General features: G+C 37.6%; 1 protein-coding gene across 4 annotated transcripts in view; it reads left to right on the top strand.

The window, feature by feature from the left end:
• PDGFD (platelet derived growth factor D) overlaps positions 1-20746 on the top strand; it is a 235116-nt gene that overhangs the window by 173419 nt on the left and 40951 nt on the right. The gene's annotated exons all lie outside the window — the stretch shown is intronic.

The following is a 20746-nucleotide window of genomic DNA, read 5'->3' as shown; positions in this document are numbered from 1 at the left end:
TTTCATACTAATGATATCCCTGAAACAGAGCGATGTTCTTTCTTAAAAAGCTATGAAGATGTGAACCTCAATAAAAAACATATATACCTAACAATGTTCACTCATAAATTCAGATATTTCTGAGAACTCACTGTGGATAATCAGAAGAAAATGATAGTTTTGTGAGGGGGAAAGGCAAACAATGATAAAATGGTATGAATTGCAGTGATAAAATATCTGCGCGCACAACAAAGGACATTTAGCCTAACAAATATGGGGATTGCTGGTTTAAGGGAAGAAAAACACCTATTTTTTTCCTTTACCCCCTTAGGTTGTCTGTCTGGTACTCTGCAAATTAGACTGACAAAAGGCAGATTTACAAGGCAAAAGCAAACAGAAGTTTATTAACATCTGCATCGTCCATACACCTGGGAGCACTCAGTGATGAGTACCTCAAAGCACTGGTTAGCACTTGGGTTATATAACATTTTAAAAAGAAGAACAGTACATTTTTAGAGAAGTGACAAGACAAAAGAAAAGGACTTTGAGTTTTTAGGGCAGCAAATTCTGGGAATGTAAATAAATATATGAGGGAACTCATAAAAGCTAACAATTAGTTAGTAAAGTTTGTTACATAGATTCCTCTGGTGCCTCTCCAGGCTGAGAAGTGTCTAGAGTTGTCTGGTGATTAACTTCTGTCCTTCCTGGTAGAGAGGGGAGGGGTAACATCTTTACATATGTAAGTACTTCTAGGCAGTTCGGGGAAGGGCAGAGAGCTTTTCCTATATCTGCTTCTTCTCAATTGCCTTCGGCTCAAAATAATCCTATTCTAAAGTGGCGTATTTTGGGGTACATATTTCACTACCCTTCATTGGACTGAGTCAGGGAGGGAAGAGCCCCTTGGGAAGAGGATGTTGCCTAAATCAAGGCACAAAATCAAAAAAAGCAAGGCATTTCAGAATATCATGATGACTTAATTCAAAGTGTTGCAAGTTAAGGGTACTAACCAGTTGATATCCTTTATTTTTGCCAGTAGAAAAGGATACAAGAAGACAAAAGATCATCAAAGTAGCAGCTTTATTAATAGTGATACAAGAAATGCCAAAGCTCAGGACTCTATTGCGAAACTGACTTAGAGAACTTGGCTGGGACCAAAAACCAAAGTGGGGTGTAACACTAATGTAATGCAAATTCAGACCCCAGGGTTATTTTGAGGGGTCTGAGGTTTGTAAAAGAGACTGGGGATACACTTACACACCTTCTCGCTGCATGGGAGGTTACAGGTCTGATCACAAATAATCCCAAAGAAGCAGGAGAGCCAATGACGACAGCTGACTCCAAGCCCAGCTATGCTTAACACGTAGACCCAGGAAGTGGAGGGCAGTCGAGACACTTCCCAATGGTTGGAGTCAGAAGCAGGCAGCCCAAAGGAGAAATGAGGAAATGGGGTGGGGATGGAAGAATGGAGAGAGAATGGAAGAAGTGATGAAGGGAAGAAATGCGTGATGAAAGAGACCAAAAATGGTTTCCGATGCCTCCATATCTGTGGTCTGAGGCAGAAATATGGAAAGTATGGTTTCCTCCTATAGACAAGCGAACAAAGAACAAAGGTTTATGTGCCTCTGAAGCATCCAAACACAGAGTGATTTGTTTGTCTTTGTTTTTCAATCAGTCATCTTTGATAGTTAAGGTCCTTGAGAACTTAATCCTACCCACCTCTGGTTCTAAGGAGAGCTAGCTGACCTGCTCCATCTCTCTAAGGATCAGCTATTCTGACTGGGAAGTAGAAGATCACTGGAACTTTGGAGAAACTCCAGCCTCCTCTCTTAGGTGAACAAGGGAATCAGAAATCGATCATAAAGACAGGGCTCATCTAGCCTTGAAAATAAGTATCCTCCATGTTCCTTTTATCAGTGGCAATGTGACAGATTAAGGGTGACCTCTGCTCAACATTGCTTCTTTCACCTGTGAGAATATTGAGCTGCAAAGTGACTCTTCCCTTATTTTGCAATTGAAAATCAAAACCAGACAAGCTAAATAAATAAATAAATAAATAAATAAATAAATAAATAAATAAATAAATAAGAGAGATTGAAAAGGCATGGAGCCACCTCTGAAAAAAAGAGATACATGAATAAATAATCATGTAATCGTTTCTTCTTGGCTGGGCCCTGCTAATCACTTTCTGATTGGTCTCTCTACCTCCTGTCTTCCTACTTTCAATCTGTCTTGCACATGGTTGCCAGCTAAAGTAAGGCTGTGATGAATCACTTTCTAACTAAAACCTTGTGAATGACTTCCAGTTTCCTATGGAATAATGACCACGCATCTCACTCTGATACTAAGAGCCTTTCATGTTCTGATGCCAACCTTCAATTCTCTCTTCTTTCTATGCATATTATTTGGTGTAGACAAACAGCATTATTCCCCGATGGCCCAACTACCTCATGATTTTCCAACTCTAATCTCTGGGAATTCATATGTGTGTGTGTGTGTGTGTGTGTGTGTGTGTGTGTGTGTGTGTGTGTGTGTGTGTGTGTAATTTCCTCAAGAATCCAATCCTTTCTCTATCTGTCAAAGACATATTCATGTCAAAGATACTAGTCTTTAGCTCCTCAACCACATATATTATTTCTCTCCATCAGGCATCCAGATTGCTGCTTTTTATCAACATCATATTTTTGTTTGTTTGTTTGTTTTGTTTTTAAATAATGTGCACATATGCCAGATATTTTTGAAAATACATAAAAAAAGTAAAAAGAAAAACAAGAGAAACAAAAAACACCCATAGTTTCCATCACTCAAAATACAGCCACTGTGAACACTTTGGCACCTTTCTTTCCAGTCTTTTTTAAACCATTTAAATCTATATGTGCGTGTCTCAATGTCTCTATTAGAGATAAAGCTCCTTAAGGGTAGAGAGTGGCTTATTCCTGCGAGGTCTATCACAGGGCATTGTACCAGGTAGGTCTCAAAATGTTTAAGCTGAACCAACAAATATTCATTAAGTACCTATGATGCATCTGATAGTTTGTAGTAAAAAAGAAAAAAAAATAATACCCAATGATATATAAAGAGAAGATATACTAACGGATCATTGGCTATGTTGTTTCAGTCTTAGAACCTGAAGGACTTGTTTCCTCTCACTCTAATGCTGCAGCCATACCTACATACCAATGGATCTTAGCTGCTTTGCTCCAGGATCACTGGCCATTGGAGGGGCTGGGGGTGAGGTTGCCTTCGGGGTGAGAATGAGGTGTGAAGATCATTGTAGATGTCAAATTTCAGGGCACTGTGTAATGGAACCAGGCATTCTGGTTCTAAATCTGTGTGTTTTTACCTTAAGGAGCATATAATCACATCAGTAGCAGCCTGACCTCAATAGTTCTCACTTATATCAGCCTATATGGTAGAAGACATGGTTCGGGTCCTCTGGGGATGCCCCTGCTGAGCTGCCCTTCCTTGCAAAGAATTTTGGCAGCCTTTCAAAGACTCAGAGTTTCTTGATAATTGTAAAAATATCTTTGGGATTCTGATAGTCCATCACACCTTGGGTCATTGTTTTCCAGGTTTTAAGACTCTTTAGAGCCATTTGTTTGATTCTTTTTTTTTTTTTTTTTGGCAGGGGAGGTTTTGTCTACTGGGTATGTGAGTCAGAAACACTTAAGTTCAAATCTGTGTATTATCTATGAGACCTAAGATACATCATTTAAGTTGTCCAAGCTACTGGATCTCCTGTTGTAAAATGGGAGGGACCCACCTGCATCATAAGGCTGCTTGAGGATTACATTTAAATATATGGGTTTGATATACATTTTGTAAAAGAGATGGAATGACTATCATTACTGTTCCCATTAAAATGTCTTTGGAGGGTTAGAATCAAATTAGTTATGTCCTACGTCCTTTAAGAGGTCTTGCTTTGTAGTTCATCTATGCTGTTATAACAGAATACCATAGTCTGGGTGCCTTATAAACAACAGAAATTTATTTCTTACAGTTTTGGAAGCTGGGAAATTCAACTTCAAGGCATTCAGTGTCTGATGAGAGCCTGCTTCCTAGTTCATAGACGGCCTTATTTTTGCTATAACTTCACATTGCAGGAGGTGAGAGGGAGCTCTCTGGGGCCTTTTATATAACGGCACTAATCCCACTCATGAGAGCACCGCCCTCATGACCTAATCACCTCCCAACGGCCCCACCTCCTAAATTATCACAGTGGGGATTAGGTTGCAACATATCAGGTTGCAACCTACAGTATGTTGGAACCAGATGAATGATGGGGAGATCCTTGGACTAAGAGTATGGTCACAGTGTGAGGGATATAAATGATGAAGGTCTAAGTATTACCTTGTCTTGTACACCTGAAACTAATAAATAAATAAACAAAACAAAAAAAAGTGCAAATTAAAAAAAAAAAAAAAAAGAGTATGGTCAGACTTAGGAGCAGTTCTGTAGTCGATTCTAGTTCCTGGCTGGAAACCCACATCCTGAGGCAGTTTTCAGAAGACAGGAAGCAAAACATTCTTCTTCTATTTGTCTGTGCTGCGTTAGATATATCCTTCCTTCATTCCTTTGGAACTGTTCATGAAAATATCTTGACATATATTTTTAATATGAAGATTGTAATTTTGGTAGTATGTTGGGATTTGAAAAGTTCCTTGATGTCGCTACTATAGAAAGATATTCATTCCTCATGTAATTCTACAAAACACTATGCAAGCAGCCTTTGACTCAAAGACAAGCCAGGTCTCTGGAAGTGTATATTTATTCAAGGCCACAATTACTCAATGTGATGTACTTAGATGTACTAGCATTTTTTCCCCTAAAATGCTAACACCAGCTATTGTTACAAGGAGAAAACGACACTAGCCCTCATTGTATGTTAATCTTTACAATGAATGTCTCTATATCAGAAAAGTGTTTCATTTAGTCATGGAGGACAGCCTAGATAGTAAAGGCTTTTTTTTAATTGTTAAAAAGTATATATAAATATGATTAAACTAACCAAGCAATTATTTCTGAAGGAAAATCAGTTATAAAGGTAGAGCTCTAAATTATAATTTCAGACTATAATTTTGACTTAATGGTGCTATTAGAATAAACAACTGTAAATGATTCTATTCTGTGCCATTTGTAAGTTTCTCTTGTGTAGTAAAAATATATGCTATGTATCAATATGAAAATAAAATGGTTATTTCTAAGGCCAGTTGTAGGCAGAATGGCAAAGCAGATCTACATTTTTTGTGTCCCCAGTTTCCTCTTGGAATCATCTGCAATCCTGACCCATCCCTTCAACCCCACCTCTGCCAAAATGTTATTTCTGCACAAGTCAAAATGACTAACACATCTTTCATGTAGACGAGGCTGTAAATTAATTCTCTAATTTGGTCATTCATTTATTCTACAGAGATTTTTGTGGATCTCCACCTCTATGTCAGGTTCCAAGCTAGGTCCTGGGAATACAAATAAGATAGGAAACCTGCCCTCAAGACAGTAAATTTAAGCAGACATGATGTGATAAGCAGTAACTAAAATACAAGCTGAGAGGCTGTGGGAAGGGAGCCGAGAAAGTAATTGTGTCTGAGGTAAAGAGAGGATGGTCAGAAAATGATTCACAGAGGAAGCAGTAGCTGACCCAAGGAGGGGAATCATTCAATCCAAGCAGAGGGAACTAAATGAGTCACTGACTGATAACAGTTTAAAGCCTTACCCATCTCAAGTTATTTGCATTTAAACTCGATAAATCCTAAATCTAAAAGGAAGAAAATCAGCCAAAGGCATTTCAGGCTTAAACCATAGCGTATAATTTAGATAGCATGAAGCATTACAGTTCCAAGAAAATGATTCTCGAACAAGTTTTTGCATTAGAACCATCTAAGGATACATATATTTGTAAACATAGGTGCCCAGAATTTATCCCAGACTTACCAAATCAGAACCTCAGGGCAAGGACCTGCAAAAATCTATTTTAAGAAAAGCTCTTCAGCAGATTCTGATGTGCTGCCCTATTAAGAACTTTTCCCTTCAATAAGAATTTGTAATTTATAAGCAGAGTCCCAGAATTCATAACCTTTTTTGACCTAACCATCTCGTACTTGGTGTTTGCTACTCATTTCATCTCTCCAATAGAACTGAGTTTACCATACCTTTTTAAAGCACTTATGTTGTGTATTGACATTTCTTGTTTAGGTGTCACTTCAAAGACAATGACAAGCCTTAATTATATTTTGTCTGTTGCCAGACCTCATCACTTAGTAGAGTGGCATGTGGTAGTCACTCAGTTAATGTTCCTGAATGAATTGTTTTTACTCAGTAAGCTTTGAAACACCTATTGTGAAACATTTCTAAAATGCCTACTGTGTACCAAGCACATAGTAGAATTAAATGAGATAAGATATGAGAAAACACTTTGCAAAAATCTAAATGCCTCACGCAGTTTTGAGATATTTTAAGAAATTACTGAGCGTGGTTCTTAATTCCATTTAAAAGGTCTGTAGGCTGAAGTGTTTCTATCACTGAATCCACATTTTTACATCTCAGTAAATATATTTATTTCCCATAAAAAGAGACCTCCTCATTAATAACATTTTTTCATTTCACACTCCTCTCAAATCAAACAGCATTCTAGTGCTCATCTTCCGTTAGTTGATTTTCTGTGTGGAGGCGTTAGGAGAGGGCATACACACACAGAGTGGCCACATTGAAAGATGGTATTCATGTTATAACATGTTCCCAGGGGAGAAAAAAGAAAACAAAGCCGCTCCCTTACCTTATAAACACCATCCCATGCACTGCCCATATTCTTCTCAGTAAACCAGATTTCATTTTGAAGACACCATTGCTCCGATCTTTCCTAGAGAGATAATTCCTTCAATTTTGCTGTTCAAAAAAACCGTAGAGAAAATACACTTAACAGTGCTTGTTTATGCAGCCGTGAGCAATAAGAATGACACTTTATGATGATGGCACTGAATTAAATGCTTTAATGTCTATAAACTGTTTCTCAACACATTTCAGTTTGAATGACGGCTACATCCTCTTAGTTTGGACTGGTACTCTCAGTAACCATATTTTTAAAGAAAAGAAAAATCACTATACACAATCTATCCCGTTATCCTCAAACACCTAAGAGGTTATTGTCCCTCCCTGTCTTTTTAGGTGAAGGATTGCCATTAAGGCTTATTTCTAGACATACTTGTTATATTTGAATCAAAATAGAAAAAAGTAATATACATATTATTTGATTCATCTACTATATTCATACTATAATTTCCAAGAGAGATTTGAAATAGCTGATTCAACAAATAATTATAGAGAATCTACTGTATGCTTGTTACTGTGAGGTATTTGGGAGACTCGCCCAGCTTTTAAAAGGAACATTTAAAGTGTATTTAACAACACAGGAAGTCCTCAGTTAATGTAGTCAATAGATTCTATAATTTTAAGTGAAATTAAGTGTAATAAAACCAATTTTACCATAGGCTAATTGATATAAACAAGAGTTAAGTTCCTATGACCTCTCATGAATGTTACAATGAAAGGATATTAAATGACATGCTATTCAAGGACCTGCTGTAGTATCAGTTATGATGGGACAAGAATTATGAAAGAAGTGCAGAAAAGTGCTCTGTGGTCATTCTTGGGAGTGGACAGAACTTGCTTCATTGTTGGAGATGGCAGTATATCAGGAGAGAGGAGCACCACTTCGCAGAACCCTAATGTCCTACTATTTTTAGTTCCCATTCCTTCCTGGTGCCGTTCAGGTGATAGAAGGAAACATGAAGAATGACGGTGTAGGGATTCTTTTCTCTTTCCATTTGGAAAAGTGCTGTGATTTTTCTTCATTACTGAGCAACTCCCTTTTTACCTCCCTAACTCCTTAATATCGTTCCCTAGGAGCCCTTTTTTCTCTGTGTTTTTCTATTGGTCTGGATATGGCTACCATCACCTCTTCCTTGGGCAATAACCAAGAATCTCTTTCCTCCCTGTTTCATTGCTGGTAGGATTGCCATTGAACTCTTCTTCCCTACAGCTGCCTCAGATATCTTCCTAAGGCTTCAATCCAGACAAACGTGCTATTCCTTTTTCTAAAACTCTTCAGTGATTCTCCATTATTTGCTATAAAATCCAAACACGAACATGGCAACAGAGCATTTAATGGTTTGTCTGCCTGCTCCTTGGTTTTATCCTTGACCACGGCCCACCTCTCACACAGTTCCAAGCTACACTGAGCATAATATATTTCCAAGAAGATGTGTGGCTTGGTCACAGACTTTGCAAGTTAATTTATACATCCTTTGTTTATAAGAGGCTCTGTAAAGTCTCTGGAATTCGAATCCTGACTTTGCTACTTAGTGTAGGACCTTCAGCGAGGCCTTTCAGCTCTACAAACCTGAGTTCTCTCCTCAAGGGCAAATGGTGAGTTGCAGGATCTTTGTCAAGACCAGAGATAATATGTCCTGCTATACAAGCTGGCACATAGTCAGTGTGCAGGATCATCACCTACTTCTGATCTTTTAAAACTCCTTCCTGACTATCACCACTTAAGTTCAGGCCTCTTCTAAGCCCCCTACTTAGAGGTAACCACTTCCTCCTGCATACACCACATTTACATTCTACTACGATGTATCTATAATGATACATGACATTTAATGGTGTTCTAACCCTAAAATTTCACGAGGGCATGCGTCCTGTCTTACTGATTTCTGTATGCCTAAATACAGGCAAAGCTACTTGCATTGCACATCGTTGATACTCTCAGTGTATTGGTCAAATGAATGGTTATTGCCAGGCTTTTATAAAAGTTTCTTTTTATATTGGCCAGTACATTGAAGCTAGACAGACAAAAACTGGAAGCAACCTTTAGAATCCTCCACACCACATCTTTAAGTGGTGGTTGTGAACACTGTAGTCCATAAAACGGAAGTGTCCCCAAAGTGTACCCACATTGATGCTGCTACATAATGGACTTCTAAGGAAATGTTTTCCTCGCTGTAAGTGTATGTGTATTGACATGTATTAATATTTGCACTATCACTCTGTACCTCTGTCATTGGCTTGTAGAATTAGATACGAACCTATCACTAGCAGATTCTCAGTAAGGGGGTGGGTATAGGGTGCCCCCTTCAGGGAGTCTGTGCATTTGCCCATCTATCTCTTGTTGAGTTTTCTCTCTCTCTCTCTCTCTCTCACACACACACACAAAGAAAGAAAAGAAAAGAAAAACTAAGCTTCAAAATCTTATTCCATGATGCTGTATGGTCAGGATATTGACTACCATTGTTTTTGGCAACCAATCCCAGGCCAGTTTTCTTGTATCTGTGGTCTCCATAGAATGTTAGAGATGTGAAAAAGGAAGAATAAAAAGGTGACTAAGTCAAGTGGCTCCCGCTGCCCTCTTCCACCTGACTATAGCAGTGATTCTTAGCCAGGGGTGATTGTGTCCTCTCCTCCCTCCCATCCTGAGATACTGGACAATATCTGGAAATGTGTTTAGATATCATAACTGGGCGGGGTTACTACTGGCATCTAGTGGTTAGAGACCAGGCATGCTGGTCAGTATTCTACAGTGTATTGGCCACCCCATCCCCGGTCCCAGGAAAGAGTGATCCAGCCCAAAGTGTCAATAGTGCTAAGTTTAAGGAACCTGCTCTATGCCATTTGTACACATTTTACTGCCCAAAGTTCCCCTTCTGATTTCCTGGAATGTTTTAGAGAAGGGGGTTGGAAAAGAAATGGAGAACAGCAGAGGACCTATTAGAACTAAAACAAGAAGGAAGGAAGGGAAAAGATTATGTAATGTAAGAGAAAGCTGACGGAAATTTGCACAAACCACAACCTCTCTTCACTGTTTCTTCACTTCTGTGACCCTCTCTCGGGCTTCTCTGTAAGCATACTTTATGCTATATATTCATGCCATAAGAATTCCCAAAGTAGGCAGTCTGAAACTGGTATAATTAACAAAGTCCCTGGAGGTATGGTAAATACTACAATAAAAGGGTTCTTTTACTGCTATAATAATTATGAAGTAAGAAACAGCTGTATAGTGTAAGAATTCCTTACTAGGTTTAAATGAATCTTACACTTGAGATGGAATATTAACACATACACCATATACACAAAAATAATATCCTAAGTTTTTGTTTCTTTGACAATTGTTTAAAATTTATAATAAATTTTTAACCTATCCAAGAATTTTATTTTATGAAATATAAGTATATATATATTGTATAACCAAGATTAGCATAAATTATTATACAACTATTTTCAATGTACAAAAGTATCAAATATTCATATTTCTTCTTTATATACGTTGCCTTTAATCCATTGCTCATAAATTGTTATATAAGATAAAATTGGTATTAATAAATGCCCATAAGCAAGAGAATTGGGGTTCAGTAAAATATGGAAAAGTTACATATTTATGAAGAGTTAAAAGAGAAGATTACTATTATTGGATTTATGACAATAAATAAAACAAAAAAATTACTTTCTACTCTCACAGCTTTTAAAGGCTAGGGGTTTGGGACTGGATGTATACATTTCAAGATGCATTGTAAAATGGATTAACATTCTAACTGCTTTTATTGCTTTTTCCTCAGAGCAGTTTTCTTATAGAGAGCTCAGGATATTAACTACAAATGGGATTTTCATAAAATATAGTCCAGGCAAATCAAAGGATTTATAAACTAGAGGCCTTTTAGAAAAATAAAATACAAAAGAGATTGAAATAATAAACATAAAACTAAAGCTATGATATGAATACATTCACAATAGAAGACAGTTGCTCAGTGAAAAACACATAACACTCCTAAAAGCAGAAATGAAAAAGCTCTAGTGGGTCATTCATTATACTGTGCAGCACAGCAGCATTGTAGATTTCTTTCCAAAGGTATGTATTTTAATACTTTGTCCACTCTGGTGTGAAATAACATACAGGATGGTTTTTTCACTACTTCCATTGTGAGGCCATTCTGCAATTTAACAGATACCACTATTGGGGAAACTTTGTAGATACAGAGCCTACATTTTCTGTTATTCAATTTCATGCCTTGACTTCTAGTTATGGCCCCCAGGGAGCATTGTAAACAATTCTTTCCCTTTGTGGTGATACATTTGAAATTCTTGGAAATTTGTATCATATTCCCCTAAATCACTCTCTGAAAAATGTTATATGCAGTGTACATCAAGTACTTAATTCCTTTGTCAATTAACAATATACTTAGTTTTTATAATCTTGACTCATAAGTCATTTTCCCCAGCCTGTTGATGAGTCAGTTCTTCTCTACCTTTTCACAAGTTTGCCAACATCTTGCATTAAAATACTGACAGCATGACTGATAATCTGATTCCCTTCGTATGGATGCATGGCACAGACCAACCATTGATTCCTAGTTTCAAACTGTGGTGCTCTGTGTTTTGGCACCTTTGAGATTTCTTAACGGTTCCCTCTGTAGCTTGTTATCACTTGCTCTATTTCATACTAAAACTTTCTCCTTTGAAATTTCAGGTAAAGTAGCTACATTTCTAGATTCAATGATACCAAAGAAGTTATAACAAGTTTTTATTAAACCTAATTTACTCCTCACTACATATAATCGACTGTAATAGCCACTTTGTACTGACCATTGATACTTAGAGAAATAATTTCACCAACTTCTATGTTCTCTCAACTCTGAGATGGTCTATATCTAATGTAGGATCAATATTTCCATATAAAGGATGTCTACAATATGCTGTCCCCACAAGGTCTCTGTACATGTACGTTATGTAAGGTATTGAAGCTACTGAGGGACCTGTCAGGTAAATAACTTAATCCCTCTGAGATGGATAGCATGTATAATTAGCACAGTCATCTTTTCCATGTCTTTCAAATTATTTAGGCGTGATCATTTATGTCAGGGAAACTACTTTCTTTTAAATTTGTAAGACTATTTTTTGAAATATAAATGTTTCCTGTTTTATAAGGTAATGTTTCTTTTCCACAACATTCAAATTTTAGAGTTTTTCATCTCCAAAATTAACAGTATTATGAAAACCACTTGTTGTTTTGTCTGTGTATTTTGTTACTACCAGATTCTATATTTTTCAATTTAGTAATAAGCCAAATATGGGTTGTGAATACATTTTAAAAGGTTTTACAGTGTTATCAGAATTGAATCTGTGAGGATATTTGCAATATTTCAAATTTCAATACTTAAAGCCCCTGAAGGAGTAGCTCTGATATCAAAGGAAAGAAATATGTGAAAGTACTCTTTTCGCATGGCCTTAAAATAATTGAATTAGTCACCCGCTACCCCGCTTTCATAACATTCATGTTAAGGGTGATACCTCAATAGTTAACCAAGAAGAAAAATACTTTTGGAGCTCAAACTAAATGTCAACTGCTTTCTTGCTGCCAAGGAATTGGTTTTTAGAAACTTTAGTTGTCACACATTTAGAAATGCTTAAAATTTGAAATAATCATTAACCCATAAGCCAACCTTTAACTTTAAGCCACCGTTGTGAATAAAGATAACTTATAAAGAGTTTGACACCTGAAAATATGGTCTTTAAACTTACTAATTAAATTCCCAGCTGATAGATAATGGGTCTTCATTAAGAATCTGAGGAAGACAAACATCATGCCTGAGGAGCCCGGTCATTCTTCAAGTCTTTATTGAGAGCCTAATATGTCCCAGACACTATACTGACTGCTGTGGAAGCATGAAAGGTAATGAAAAAATATCCTGTAAAAGTTTTTGTATACTCCGGAAACACAGAAGAGGTAGCATCTATATTAGAACGAATGACTCTTCCCAAAGGAAGTGGTTTCATTTGTATTTTAAATGATGAGGTCGAGTGAGCTAAATGGGAAAGTGTTGGGAGAACTTTCCAAGCAAAGGGAGCAGCTTCTGCAGGTTTAAGAGGGCTGATAAAGAGAGCAAATGCAATAACTTGGAAGCCTAGTGAAATACAAGTGAATGGCTGGAAATGATGTTGGAGAGGAAGATAGGAGCCAGATCATGAAGATTTTGATGTACCCATCAGGATTGCAAACTATTCAGAAACTCTGAGGGATCTGAGCCTTGGAAGTTATATGGATGGTATAGCACTTTTTATTTTAATTTTACATTTGAAGACCAATATGCAGGCCACTGGAGGCAGATTGCAGTTGAGCAAGAATCGAGAAAGATTAGTTAGGCTGTCCTAGTAATCCAGGAAGAGTAACCATACACTCCAGAATTAAAACATAGGTTAGAAAACTTGGTTTTGAAGGATTAAGAAAGTATGATCTATGTAGAATTTTAAAACAATAAAAATTTGAACCTGCAAGAAAAAAAAAAGGTATGATCTGAAGCATTGAATGACTAAGTGGGGAATATTTCCACATGACTCCTAGGTGTATGATATACACAGTGAGGTGAAGGTAATATTTTTCTAGGGAAGGAGACACAGGAAGATAAGCAGGTTTTGTGGGAAAATTGATGAGTACCATTTCTGACATCTTGAGTTTGAGGAGCTTATGGAACATCTAATGGGAGGTGGCCAAAGGGAATCTGGCAACATGATCTGGATTCACAGCAAAGATTTTTTGGCCTGGGATATGAAGTCAGGTATTATTCATGTATAAATTATTGCTGAGGCCAAGAAATTTGATGATTTTATTCAGGTGCCAAGTATCAAGTATCACAGTCTTGGGAAACACAGACATTTAAGAAGACATTAAAAGAAGGGAATCCAGAGAAGAAACAGATAAAGAGGTAAAATGAGAACACTAGAGCATAATACCATAAAAGCCAAGGGAAGAGAGTATTATAGAGGGCGTCATCACCAATTTTAAATGGGAGAAAGAGGTCAGATAAAACACAGGCTCGAAAGGATGCATTGGCTTTAATAATTCAGATGCTATTAGAAATATTAATAAGAGTCTTTTCATCAGAGTGGTGGACCAAGAACTAGGCTGCCATGGGACGAAGCATGAATCAAAATTGCAGTAAATAACAAGTGTAAACTGTTTCAAGAAGCTTGAGTGTAAAGGGACACAGATTTAAAGAAATGATACCCAGAGTGGAGATTGGAATCAAGGAAGTAATTTCTCAGATGATAAAGAGACACAATATTTTTTTTACAGGTTACGTGGGACAGACAAATAGAGGGGAAGGATAAAAATACAGGAGAAAAAAAGGCAACACGGTGTGCTGGCTTTCTCATTTTTCACCAGCAGAATCTAGATGTTGAGGAATGATTGGATTATTTCAGAGTTGGGCTTTTGCAGGGAAGGTGCCCCAGGACAGCTACGTGGTAAGAGAGTATTGATAAGAGAAGGCTTGAAGTGATGAATTGTGAGATCTTTAAGATCAATAGAAGGCTGACAACTTAGGAGAACATGGAGGCATTAAGTGTCTGGAGGCCTCAGAGAAATTGAAGAGAGAAGGGATAGCAGCGAGGAATTCAAGGGCATGCAAGGATATGGAGGGCATGCTCACCGAGTGCACTGTGCATTTAAGATTTCAGAATAAAAGGAAGTTGCTGAAATGAGGTAAATAAGAGGTGATATAAGAGCTCAAAGAATCAAAGGGCTGTAAACTAAAGATATTCTCGGTATTATCTGCATGTATGTTGACATCATCCAGGATGATGGAAACAAGAGTTGGAGACAAATACAGGAATACAGATGCTGTGGTCCTTTGTGAAGGTGGAGAAGTAACCAGGATTTCAGTAAGAAGCAGTATTATAGAGAGTGAAAGCAAGGCATAACAGCTTGGTGGCCTGACAGTTAGAGGATGTCACTATATATGTGTATTTGTACATGCCTACAATATCTTTAAGAGAATATATAAGAAATTGATCATGTTGATTGCCTCTGAGTAGCATCCCTTTTATAAGTTTTAGGTTGTGGACCATAAGAATATAGTATTAATGCTATCAGTAGTTGGGAAGTGCCAGAATGGAGCCTGGTGAAAGGCACCCTCACACCCACATTTCCCAGCCTAGTGGGTTTTCAGAATGGGATCTTTTGTGAGTGGACATGGAGAAAAGTACAGTCTTCAGAAAAGAATAGGAGAGAGTGGTCAGTGAAGGCTTCGAGAGTGTTTCTCCACAGTGGTGCGTAGGTCTAAAAGGCATTGCAAACCGGTAGCCTTTCAAAAGTGATATTGTGCTTATGGTGTCCCATTTTTAAATTAATCTGCTCAATAGTTTTTAGACTGAAAACACTCAACCAGTTTCAGAAATCCAATTTAAAGTTTCCTTTTTATTTTTCAAGTGAATATGGAGTCCAGGCTGAAATAGCTCCCAAAAGCAATATTCTTTACTGTGTACAATAAATCATCAGCTTTCTATCCCATCGCTAAGCTAAGAATTTGGCAGAAGATAATACAATGTTCTCTTGAGAGCAAAGATTCTTGTTAACTTATATTCTTATCTTTTCTAAAAGTTTATGGCTTTTTCATTGTTGATGATGCTCTTAAAAGGATAGTATCTTCCACTTAAACAAGAGAGTTGGGATGTTTTTCTTTTATTTATCCTGATGAAATCTACTATATGCATTGGCTGAACAGTGACTGTAGAGGTTGACAAACCCCACAGAGGATGAACAAAAATAAATGGAGCCATAGTAAGCACTAAATCAAATATCTACCTTTCTTAGCCGGCATTATTTGAGACTGGTTAAATACAATATTATTTTGCTTTGAGCAATCTTTCTCCTTCCTTTCCTACCTTCATTCTATTCTCCATAACTCAATAGAAAGCATCCTAGACATCGCTGAGAATAAAACAATTCTAATCAGATGGTTTTTGCCTGACTAAAATAGTTTCGGGCTTTCATATATGAAATGTTACTGCCTAGTTCTCTCTCCACATCATGAGGACATGTGAGAAAGAAGCCCTCCTTTTCCTTGTTCGCTTTGCAAATAGCTAAGTGCTACAGGCGGGAGCGCTCAGACTGCCAACTTGCTGAATCAGGTTCTGTGAGAGAGCATCTGAGACCCTCCAGGAGCACTGCCACTCTTTCCTATCCAATCTGCTGGGGATAGCATGGGGAGGCTTTTCTTTCTCCCAGTCTGGATATCAAGAAGCTGCTGAAGTGTCATTGTTTTCCATCTTGCGCAGAGGCAGGTGTTTCTATTACTGAGGAGGCCTCCTCTAAACCTGTCAGTCAGAGTGACAGGAGTTCACCAAGACTTCTCAAGGAAAATGAATTTCACATTAAGGTTGAGACTGCTATGGTCAGCTTTGAACACAATAGATGATGTGAGCTGGATCAGTAACTGCCCAATTGCCAACCCGTCTGGCAGCACCCCCATAGGTACCAGGTTCTGTTCTGCATGTAGACAAAGGCTTTGAATTTAAATTGTATTACCCATAAGTATCCAATTAACATAGCAGTATACACAATATTGTGCAAATTTGGGGAGAATTGTACAACTGTTGGATTTACTTTAAAATAGAACTTCCATAGCTAGAAATAAAACCAATGACTGGCCACTTTTGATGATAACAAACAATTGTTGCATTTTGTAGGACTATGAACTAGAGGACCCTTAATATCCTGCCTAACTTAATCTTTTATGTAAACGGGAAGATAACACAGTTATATAATATGTTTACTGTCTCTTCAAAATACTTTGAAAGACGGTTGTTAAAGAGTCATCCTAAATGATACAGTACCCCCTTGCTTCTCACATGTCAAATGCAGAGAGAACAGGGTGAATGCAGTTCAGGGTCTGTGTGTCCAGGCTTGTGTATCATTTCATACAAAATAAAGTTTTCCTTTACAGAGGACTTTTTTTTAATGCCAGTGATTTTTCTTTAAGGGATCTTACACTCATATTGTTGATCTAATATTAGAAGAAGAATCAGTGTTTTTTCAAATACATCTACTATGGGATTACTCCCTGTCTATGCCACCACCCTTTGCACTATTTCTACCTTTTTAAAATATAAATGTAAATATTACCTAAGATAATATCAGCTGGAATGTAATGAGAAGTGTACACTGTACTGCATCTATTGGATCAGAACACAGACGGAAATAAATTTCGAAGTAGCACTTGGATTAAAGTAAATGGGTCCCTCACTCCCACCCTAGACCGAGTACCACAGCTTCTGGTTGTCTTCCTTGTGGACTTCACCTGCACCTGTGTACCTCACAGTGGACCCACTCACACTTCCAATATTGTCAATTACCTTTGAAATCAACATGGTTGTCCTTCTCTTTCTTCAACACTGAGATTTGGGGCAGAGTTGAGTAGAGATTGGGAGGGTACTAGAGACTAAGATGGTATTTATGGCTTGCCACCAGTGGATTTGGGGAAGGAGAAAAAAAATGTGTGACTAGAAATCACTCTGAAGTTCTGAAGAATTATTTAAAGAAGGATTCTCTCTTTTTAAAGCATGGGTTAGAGTGGAAAACATATGGGCTAGGAGTCAGAAGACAGGAAATCTAGTCCTAGTTTTCTCTTGAGTTAAATGTATCCCCACTGGAAAGTCGTAGCTCTGAGCACAGATTCTTGAAATAGGCATGGTTTGCTTAGTTATGCTATAGTAACAAAAGACCCTGAAATTTCAATGGTTTACAAAAACAAAGGTTGACTTCTCCTTTATGTTACATATCAGCTGCTAATAACCTGTAGCTGTGCTTCATGTACCTTTATTTGAGGACCCACGCTAAAGGATTAGCACCCTCCCCCCACACCTGAACCTGGAATATGCAGCACAGGGAAAAGAGCAATGGTAGAACCACACAATGTTTTATAGCTTCTCCTCACATTTTATTGGTCAACACAAGTCACATGGCCAAGCCTGATATCAAGGGGGCAGGATATACACTCCTTCCATGAGAAAGGCACCAGGGAGAAGCCCTGAGAAGAGAGACCTGGTAGAGAAAGACATAACAGTGCCTGTAAGCTGAAAAGACTGGTCAAAAACTTGTAAAATTTCTCCCACCTCCAATATCACAAATTTTAATTAATGAGTTAGAAATAGCAATAATTAATTTGGATGTAGACATGTTTTGCCAAGAGATAGGAGACTGGTTAAAAGATGACTCAGTTTAAGAGTTTGTCTAAACTCCTACATGAATTAGTAGTTTGCATATATAGTTTTTATCTTTAAATTCCTTCAACTATTTCTAAAAGAACTTTTTGCCCTTTTAAAAATTTTTGTTTGATATTTTTCCTAAGTGCCTAAGTAACAGTCTTTTGCATAAGTATGGTAATTTTCAGCTGACAAAGTACTTTTACACACATCTGTTCCTCAAAGTACTTTTACATACATGTGTTTCTGTCTCATCTGTTCCTCACATGACTAAACTGACCATGTTCAGTTTGCTTATTGTGTGTCCCCAATGCCAAGAAGTGCCTAGCAAGTAGTAAGCACTCAGATCATTTGTTGTGGGATGGGGCAGACTACTTTTGTAGGGAAGCTACTGGATGTAGTTATGGAGCTGGAGGAATGCATTTCATTGCCAGGGAAAAAGCCCAGGAAGAGATTATACATTCTTCTGCCTAATGGTTGCAGAAATGACTAGTCAGGACATTAGAAGATCTCCTCTTTGAGAAGACCTAAACAATTATTTTATCTAATATATCTGTGTCCACACCCAGCTCCATAGAGACTGGGTAGAAAGAGACACCATAGTGTCTATAAGCTGAAAGCAGTGTAGGGAGAGTGAAATGACATGAGAGATGTTAAAGCTTTCTGACAATTTCAAAACCTCAATGTGCGCTGTATGTGATCATATGTTAGGCAACTGCAGGTTGCATGGAACAAACCACACTTTTTTCCAAGGAAATAAATATGAATATGTGTTTCTATGTATCCGCACTTTTCTAAAAGCTTTACATATAATGATCCATTTAACCCTCAAAACATCTTTTGAGATAGGAATTACTATTGTCTCAAATTTTAGATAATAATATTGAGGCACAGAGAAATTAAGTAATGGTACAAGGACTCTAGGTGGTCAGTGGTGAAGTTGGGATTGAATCCAGAGAGTCTGACTTCAGGATTTGTAAAAGGTGATTCCCATCTTTGCAGATATTAATATAGCTATATTTACAGCTATCTTTCCGGTGGAAGATAATATATTGGAAAGGGTGTGCCAGTTTTGAAAAAATGCGATGAATGTCCACCTGGGCCAGTTAGTTTCACATGAGTTATCTAATTTAATCCTCAACTAACCCAAGGGGTTTGTGTAGGGGGTGTGATTTTTCCGTTTTACAAATCAGGAATCCAGCATAAAGTTTACCTTGCCTAAGGTGACACAGTCAATGTTCCATGTGGAATTAGATTTGAGTGGTTTGTCACCAAAACCGTATTTTCAAAATGTTTTAATACACTGAATATTAAATCTTTCTAGCAACCAAAATTACTGCAGTCCTTAATTCAACAAGGTGAATAGCAAAAGAGTGTCTCATCTCCTCTGCTCTTCATTTGGAGGCGTGGAGTTTGCTTTTATTTTGTTAATACTTAGAGATCTTCTGATGAAAGCCATCCAGGCACATTTGTATTCTAGCACCTTTATGATCCCTGCTGGGTTTAGAGATAGCTTTTAGTAATCCCACCTATCAATCCCTGCTGACCACCCTCAGGGGTCATCATAAAGGATTTAAGGGATTCTCATCTATTGAATCTTCTCATCAGGCAAATATTCTAACTCTTCTTTGAAGAAGAAAGGTAATGTTGTACCCTGCTGAGGAATAAGATAAAACTAAATTGTATTTGAGTGGAGAATGCCATTATCATTTTAGGGGTTTCGTTTCCAAAATAAGGAATCAATTCTAATTTTAAAGTTGCCTTAGAAGTTTATGGACATTCCAAAAAGTTTTTCCAAATCAACCACTGAATTTCTTGTGTTCATTTTTTTTCCCATTATTCTCTGCTCTCAGAATAGCTACCTGTTATTTACTGTTTGTTTTCTAGGAACTCAATTATGTTGGTTAATATCACTAAAATCAAGATGACAAAACTCTTTTTTTTTCATCATACACCCAGAAAGGGAGGCATGTGAGCTGAATGAAGTAAGGGAAATGTAGCTGCATTTAAGACCAGTTCTCTACAAGTTAGTGCAATGCAGTATGGGAGACCCAGGCTCCAGGCACCAGATCTGCTTGTGACGCTGATCCTTGAATTTTGGGGGGCTTGTTTTCCTTGTAGGTAGGCAAAGGATGGCCAGGACGAAAGCTCACTGAGAGCAGTGACCTTGATGTTCTTTCATTTCTGTATCTTCTGTACCCTGAACCATGTAGTCAGCAATAGTGAAAGTCTGTAAGTACCTGTCAAATAATGATTAAATACCCTACTAAAACAAAAACAAACAAACAAACAAAAAAAACAACATGCCAAGCATTGAAGACCCTCTGATTTACCCAGCTTTTTCCTTTTCAGCCTCATTCCAGCCCAAGTACTTTGGGCACATGGCATACTCACAAGTCCAATATTGTGTTCCTCTCTGCCTTTGTGCCTAGTCTCCTGTCCACCTGTCTACTCCCCTATCAAAAGCTCTGTCATTGAAGGGTTAATTCAACACCACTTCTCCTTACACCTTTTCCCTCAGCCTCCTAGATGGACTTAAATCATTCCTCTGTAGACCAAGAGAACTTTGCTTATAGCCCGCATAGAGCACATTTTTCTATAGGTCTTATATTATTAATTTATTCATTCCACAGATATTTATTAACACATACAGCCAAAGCTAGAGCTTTGCACAAATTTGCTCCTCAGGCGACCCAGTGACGATTTATTCTTTCATTTAACTAGTGCTTATCGAATGCACATTAAT

This window comes from Rhinolophus hipposideros (genome assembly GCF_964194185.1).
Source record: "Rhinolophus hipposideros genome assembly, chromosome: 10".
In the NCBI taxonomy this organism is placed as follows: Eukaryota; Metazoa; Chordata; class Mammalia; order Chiroptera; family Rhinolophidae; genus Rhinolophus; species Rhinolophus hipposideros.
Note: the sequence above shows the minus strand (reverse complement) of the source record. Positions and strands in the feature narration are given on the sequence as shown.